The 7,793-nt window shown below is 34.3% G+C and overlaps 1 non-coding gene across 1 annotated transcript; it reads right to left on the reverse strand.

Annotated features, from left to right (window-relative positions):
• Positions 1-235: 235 nt before the first annotated feature.
• On the reverse strand, positions 236-342 carry LOC131176467 (small nucleolar RNA R71). The gene has a single exon (XR_009146527.1). It is a non-coding gene; the product is annotated as a small nucleolar RNA R71 (small nucleolar RNA).
• Positions 343-7,793: the final 7,451 nt, after the last annotated feature.

Below are 7,793 nucleotides of genomic sequence, written 5' to 3' on the forward strand. Positions count from 1 at the left end.
TCATGGTCTTGCAGGTGAGGATCCACATAAGCATTTAAAAGAATTTCATGTTGTGTGTTCCAGCATGAAACCTCAAGGAGTTTCAGAGGATCAAATCAAGCTTTGAGCTATCTCTTTCTCACTAGAAGGAACAACTAAGGATTGGTTGTATTACCTTCCTTCTGGATCCATCAACTCATGGAATGGGATGAAGTAGATATTTTTGGAGAAGTATTTTCCTGCTTCCCATGTTGCCAACATAAGAAAAGAAATTTGTGGCATCCGACAGTACAATGGAGAGAGCTTATATGAGTATTAGGAACGATTTAAGAAACTATGTGCAAGTTGTCCCCATCATCAAATAAGTGAGCAGTTCTTGACTCAGTATTTCTATGAGAGACTTCTACCAATGGACTGTAGTATGATAGATGCTACTAGTGGAGGAGCTCTAGTTAACAAGACACCAAAAGAGGCAAGGAGGCTGATTGCTAATATGGCAGCAAATTCTCAGCAGTTTAGAATGAGAATGGATCACACACCTATGAAGGTTAATAAGGTAAGTATATCTAACCTTGAGAAATAGATTTCTGATTTAACTTCTTTGGTGAGACAATTGGCTGTAGGGAACATGCAAACTGTTAAGGTATGTGGAATTTGTTCGGGTTTGGGTCATGCTACTGACATGTGTCCTAAATTACAAGAGGATGAATCAATGCAACATGTTAATGCAGTAGGACATTATGGACAGCCACAACACAGGTATGATCCCTTTCCAAATACTTATGATCCAAGATGGCGAGATCATCCCAATTTGAGTTATGGGAATCAACCGGTGCAAAACCGATACCATCAGTAGAGACCACAAGTGAATCAACTGCCTCCACCTCCGCCCCCCTCAAATAAAGGTATGTTACTTGATGAAATTGTTAAGGCTTTGGCTAACAATACACAACAGTTTCAATAGGAGACCAGAAATAGCATTCAAAACATAGAGAGGCAGATTGGTCAGTTAGCCTCATCTATGAGTAAGCTGGAAGCTCAATGTAACACCCCTCACCCTGACTACATTGTAGTCGAGCAAGGCGTGCTACAGTCGGTGCCGGAGCACCCTAACTTATCTTAGTTTATTTCTTTAAAAATTTTGTTCTCGTTATATTTTAATATCAATTATTTTTCTATGGAGAAACCAGCGGAGTTTCCCTATTTTATTTACTTTTAACATGATTTACTATTCACCTGCTTGAAATTTTAACATAATATTTTGCAATAAAAATCTCATCAATAATTCTCATAATCATCTCATCATTTCAAGCAACATCTATATATTTCAATTATGTCTTCAAAGCCATGCAATCTCATTCATGCTCAAATTACATAATTTACAAAATAATTACATAATTTCGTAATTTACATGATATATAAATCAATTACATTTGAAAAAGCTAATTTATTAGTTTACATCACATTCCTATTAATTACCTTTTCATAATCTACATTACAATACAATAACTAAACGTTTTATACAACATACAAATTATGACCTATATGGGCCTTATCAACATGCATTACTGAGGAGGTAATAACCTTGAATACTTCAGACACTTCTGCATATCAAAACTCCAAAATCTCTGTTTAATATTATTTTCTAGGCTTTACCTTCAGTACCTACGCATTGCAAACAGCGACGCGCTAAGGATAAAGCTTAGTGGTGCCAATAATACAAGAAAATATAATATGCAAATAAAAGTAAAATTTTCCTAGTTATTATGCTTATAAGAAATAAATAGTTACTAACTTAATGTTTAGTCGAAGGATAATTACATCTTATGATATTAACTCTTTCTAGCATTTTATTAATCGTTCTATTGATGATTTTAAGCTTCATGTATTTATTTATCTTCATTTTCTGACCCTTAAGAACATTTATTTTTATTGGAATCATTCTTTTTTCTTAACTTAATATTTCATCAATTTGTTTCCTTTAAACTTAATTTAATTTTATTAATACTTTTCCATGCCCAATAACCTATAAAAATTGACCGGACTGGATAAACGGGTAAACTAGCACTGGTACCAGGTACCTCAGGCCGTCACACCATCGGTCACAATGTGTCTCCCGGTGTGCAAACAGAATGGCTAATAAGCCATAAAAGCAATAAGACATAAAGCCAAGTATAACATCATAATCAGTATAGCCATAGGCTATCATATCACAGAATAGTATGGAGCCATACATCATACGTAGTACTACTATCAGAACCTTATTGGCATGCTAACCTATCCAAACCAATCACATTAGGCCTACTAGGGCATATTACAAAGTTATTTTTTGAATATTTATACGTAACATGTAAGGTTACTATTCATTTGGTCATTTAAGTCAAAATATTGACTTTCTCATATATAATAGTTACATGAGTTTTAATCACATATATTTACCACATTTTGGTTCCCAAAAGTGTTGGCATTAGTTGCTAATCATTGCTTCTAACCAAAGGAGAATAAATCAAAATTTCAGTTTTTGGGTGCTAGAGTTCACTATTCCAATAGGCCATTCTACAGTGAGAATTTGGCCAAGTTTCTTGATCAAAGTTGTTCTTTATGGTGTCTAGTTATATTTCACTTTTTGAATCACCCCATTTGGAGTTTTTTAGCTCAAGTTATGGCCATTTCACCATAACTGGTCGGATTGCCTTTACCCAGAATTTCTAGGCAATTTTTAGTTCAGCCAGATTTGGTAGTCCAACTTTGGCTAGCAATTTCATTTAGTTAAGTCTAGAATTTAAGTTTGTGTTTCCCATGAAAGTTGTTCTAAATTGCCTCAGCTTTCCATTGATGTAAATTTCAGGTCAATTGGACCTTTCTACACTGAGTTTTGACCAAATGAATGAACACTGTTCATTTGGTCATTTTGCACAGGCAAAATTGGTGCTACCCGGATTTGGTCAACTTTTAGGGCCACTTAGTTTGGTTTTCTAGGATAGGTTCCTTCACCAAAGTTGTTGCATTTTATGTCTAGTTTAACCTCCAATTGGCCTTACACCAATTGGAGTTACATAACTTGAGTTATAACCCTAGAGCACACTGGACTCAAAGGGTCCAGAATGCACACTTAAGGCAGTCTAATTCATTACATTAGTTAATGTCACCAATCACTCCATTTTCAATTCAAACTGCACCAAATGGTCACTAAATGACCATTACAACAACATTTTGTTTTCAATTGCATCTACCCCCATATTTGACTTTCAAACCCTAGCCCTAAAATTCCAAATTTTCAAATTCTTGCACTAAACTCATAAATTAATGTTTTAAGTGATACATTCATATCAAGGGCATCCTATTCACTCGTTTAAATCAAAGAAATTCATCAGAACCCTAAGATAACCATGGCTACGGGAATTGGTAGAAATTCTTCATGCAAATTTTGTTTAATTCTACTAAATTTTCTCACTCAATTCCTACTCCACATAAGGTATACACAAAATGTTTTGAGGGAATTGGCACTAACTTTGACTTAGTTACTTTCCAAGACTTAAAAACTTCAGTTTCTTCCTTTCTTTTTGCCATCCAAAGCTTGCTCTAGGTGTGAGGATGAGTTTTTGTGAAGAGAAGCTAGGGTTTTGAAGTGGTTTTGGGGGTAGAACATAAGCTTGAAAGGGTGCTTCAATGGTGGTTTCTCTCCTCTCTCTCTCTCTCTATCTATAAATTCGACTGCCCAAGGTTGACGGTAGCTACTGGAGTTTTCTTTTTGGTTTCATTTAACTTGGTTGTATTTTATTTCTAAAGTTTTTCCTAAATTTTTCTTACACTTATTTGGTTTCTTTATGACTCCTCACTCTAGTTTAAATATTTTTCCAGACGTTCTAGCTGTTCGGGCCGACATCGGTCACCGAAAAAGTAAAATGTATGGAATTGCTACAATGAGGGTGTTACGATTCTTCCCCTCTAACAAAAATTTCATCCTCGAAATTTACCCAGTGTAAATAGTCAAGGAGCTGCTACTTCCTTTTTTCTTCACCTTACCACAGAAAACGGATTTACATTAGTGTCACCTCAACTCATATGAATGCAATGCATGTTATGCACATGATCATATTCTATCGATTGATGCCTAAGAATGCCTAAACCATGCTCTGATACCAATAAATATGACACCCCTCACCCGACTATAGTGTAGCAGAGCAAGGCGAGCTACAGTCAGTGCCGGAGCACCCTAACTTATATTACTTTGTTTCTTTAAAAATTTTGTTCTCATTATATTTTAATATCATTTATTTTTCTATGGAGAAACCAACAGAGTTTCCCCTATTTTATTTACTTTTGACGTGATTCACTATTCACCTACTTGAAATTTTAACATATTATTTTACAATAAAAATCTCATTAATAATTCTCATAATCATCTTATCATTTCATGCATCATCTATATATTTCAATTATGTCTTCAAACCCATGCAATCTCATTCATGCTCAAATTACATAATTTACAAAATAATTACATAGTTTCGTAATTTACATGATATAAAAATTAATTACATATGAAAAAGCTAATTTATTAGTTTACATCACATTCCTATTAATTACCTTTTCATAATCTACATTACAATATAATAACTAAGCATTTTATACAACATACAAATTATGACCTATATGGGCCCTATCTACATGCATTGCTGAGGAGGTGACAACCTTGAATACTTCAGACACTTCTGCAAATCAGAACTCCAAAATCTCTGTTTAATATTTTTTTCTGGGCTTTACCTTCAGTACCTACGCATTGCAAACAGCGATGCGCTAAGCATAAAGCTTAGCGGTGCCAATAATATAAGAAAACATAATATGCAAATAAAAGTAAAATTTTCCTAGTTATTGTGCTTATAAGAAATAAATAGTTACTAACTTATTGTTTAGTCGAAGGATAATTACATCTTATGATATTAACTCTTTCTAGCATTTTATTAATCGTTCTATTGATGATTTTAAGCCTCATGTATTTATTTATCTTCATTTTTTGACCCTTAAGAACATTTATTTTTATTGGAATCATTCTTGTTTCTTAACATAATATTTCATCAATTTGTTTCCTTTAAACTTAATTTAATTTTATTAGTACTTTTCCATGCCTAAGTAACCTATGCAAATTGACTGGACTAGATAAATGGGTAAACTAGCACTGGGTACTAGGTACCTCAGGCCGTCACACCATCTGTCACATTGTGTCTCCCAGTGTGCAAACAGAATGGCTAATAAGCCATAAAAGCAATAAGGCATAAAGCCAAGTATAACATCATAATCAGTATAGCCATAGGCTATCATATCACAGAATGGCATGGAGCCATACATCATACACAGTACTGTTATCAGAACCCTATTGGCATGTCAACCTATCCAAACCAATCACATTAGGCCTACTAGGGCATATTACAAAGTTATATATTGAATATTTATACTTAAAATGTAAGGTTACTATTCATTTAGTTATTTAAGTCAAAATATTGACTTTCTCATATATAATAGTTACATGAGTTTTAATCACATAGATTTACCACATTTTGATTCCCAAAAATGTTGGCATTAGTTGCCAATCATTGCTTTTAACCAATGGAGAATAAATGAAAATTTCAGTTTTTGGGTGCTAGAGTTCACTGTTCCATTAGGCCATTCTGCAGTGAGAATTTGGCCAAGTGTTCTTGATCAAAGTTGTTCTTTATGGTGTCTAGTTACATTTCACTTTTTGAATCACCCCATTTGGAGTTTTCTTGCTCAAGTTATGGCTATTGCACCATAACTGGTCAGATTGCCTTTACCCAGAATTTTTGGGCAATTTTTGGTTCTGCCAGATTTAGCAGTCCAACTTTGGCTAGCAATTTCATTTAGTTAAGTCTAGAATTTGAGTTTGTGTTTCACATGAAAGTTGTTCTAAATTGCCTCAGCTTTACATTGATATAAACCAGGTCAATTGGACCTTTCTACACTGAGTTATGGCCAAATGAATGAACACTGTTTATTTGGTCATTTTGCACAGGCAGAATTGGTGCTACTCGAATTTGGTCAATTTTTAGGGCCACTTAGTTTGGTTTTCTATGATAGGTTCCTCCACCAAAGTTGTTGCATTTTATGTCTAGTTTAACCTCCAATTGGTCTTACACCAATTGGAGTTACATAACTCGAGTTATAACCCCAAGAGCACACTGGACTCAAAGGGTCCAGAATGCACACTTAAGGCAGTCTAATTCTTTACATTAGTTAATGTCACCAATCACTCCATTTTCAATTCAAACTACACCAAATGGTTACTAAATGACCATTAAAATCGTAATTTGTGTTCAATTGTATCTGCCTCCATATTTGAGTTTCAAACCTTAGCCCTAAAATTCCAAAGTTTCAAATTCTTGAACTAAACTCATAAATTAATGTTTTAAGTGATACATTCATATCAAGGGCAACCTATTCGCTCATTTAAATCAAAGAAATTAATCACAACTCTAAGATAACCATGGCTGCCAAAATTGGTAGAAATTCTTCATGCAAATTTTGTTTAATTCTACTAAATTTTCTCACTCAATTCCTACTCCACATAAGGTATACACAAAATTTTTTTAAGGAATTGGCACTAACCTTGACTTAGTCACTTTCCAAGACTTCAAAACTTCACTTTCTTCCTTTCTTTTTGCTGTCCAAAGCTTGCTCTAGGTGTGAGGATGAGTTTTTGTGAAGGGAAACTAGGGTTCTGAAGTGGTTTTGGGGGTAGAACATAAGCTTGAAAGGGTGCTTCAATGGTGGTTTCTCTCCTCTCTCTCTCTCTATAAATTTGGCTGCCCAAGGTTGATGGTGGCGGCTGGAGTTTTCTTTTTGTTTTTATCTTATTTTGTGTCCCTTTTATCTCTTAAGTCATTTTGTTAAGTGGTGATTGGGTGGAAATTCTTAATTACATAAGCATGACATCATAATTCCCAGTTTAACTTCTTTTTCTTTCTTTTCTTTTCTAATAAATTTCAATTCAATTTTTAGCAATATTTATTGATATTTTTTGTCATAATAATTATTTACTTAAATGGAAAATTCAGTCAAAAATCATCTTCGAAGATGAAATGACCAAAATGCCCTCAGTTTGGCTTAAGGAGCCAAAACTGTCTGTACCGATCTAAAAAACTTTTCTAAGCCTTTTCTTGGCATTCTAATGCCATAGAAACCTCAATGACTCTTCTCTAGTGTCTCAAAAATTATTTCATGAATTTTCCCCTGGGTTTAGGGCTTCTAGCTACGAGGACTGTAACTTCCCACTAGGTTACCCATCGCTAGGACACCGACTAATTTAACTTGGTTGTATTTTATTTCTAAAATTTTTTCTAAATTTTTCTTATACTTATTTGGTTTCTTTATGACTCCTCACTCTAGTTTAAATATTTTTTCAGACGTTTTAGCTGTCCAGACCGACACCGGTCACCGAAACAATAGAATGTACAACATTACTACAGTGAGGGTGTTACACTCAAGGTTCTGGAAAGCTTCCATCACAAAAAATCATGAACCCCAGAGAAAATACGAGTGCTATAGTGTTACGGAGTGGGAAAGAAGTTGATAATCAGACTCCACATGAGCCATTAAAAAAGAAGAAGCAAGGAGCAAGGGAGTCTGAAGTTCTTGAAGTTGAGGTAAACATTGAACCTAAACTGAATAAGGTTAATAATTCTATTCTTCCTCCATTTCCCTACAGGTTGGCCAAGACTAAGAAAGAAGAATAAGAGAAAGAAATTTTGGAGATTTTTAGGAAGGTAGAGGTCAATATACCTTTACTTGATGTGATCAAA

This window comes from Hevea brasiliensis, unplaced genomic scaffold, assembly GCF_030052815.1.
Source record: "Hevea brasiliensis isolate MT/VB/25A 57/8 unplaced genomic scaffold, ASM3005281v1 Scaf120, whole genome shotgun sequence".
Lineage (NCBI taxonomy): Eukaryota > Viridiplantae > Streptophyta > Magnoliopsida > Malpighiales > Euphorbiaceae > Hevea > Hevea brasiliensis.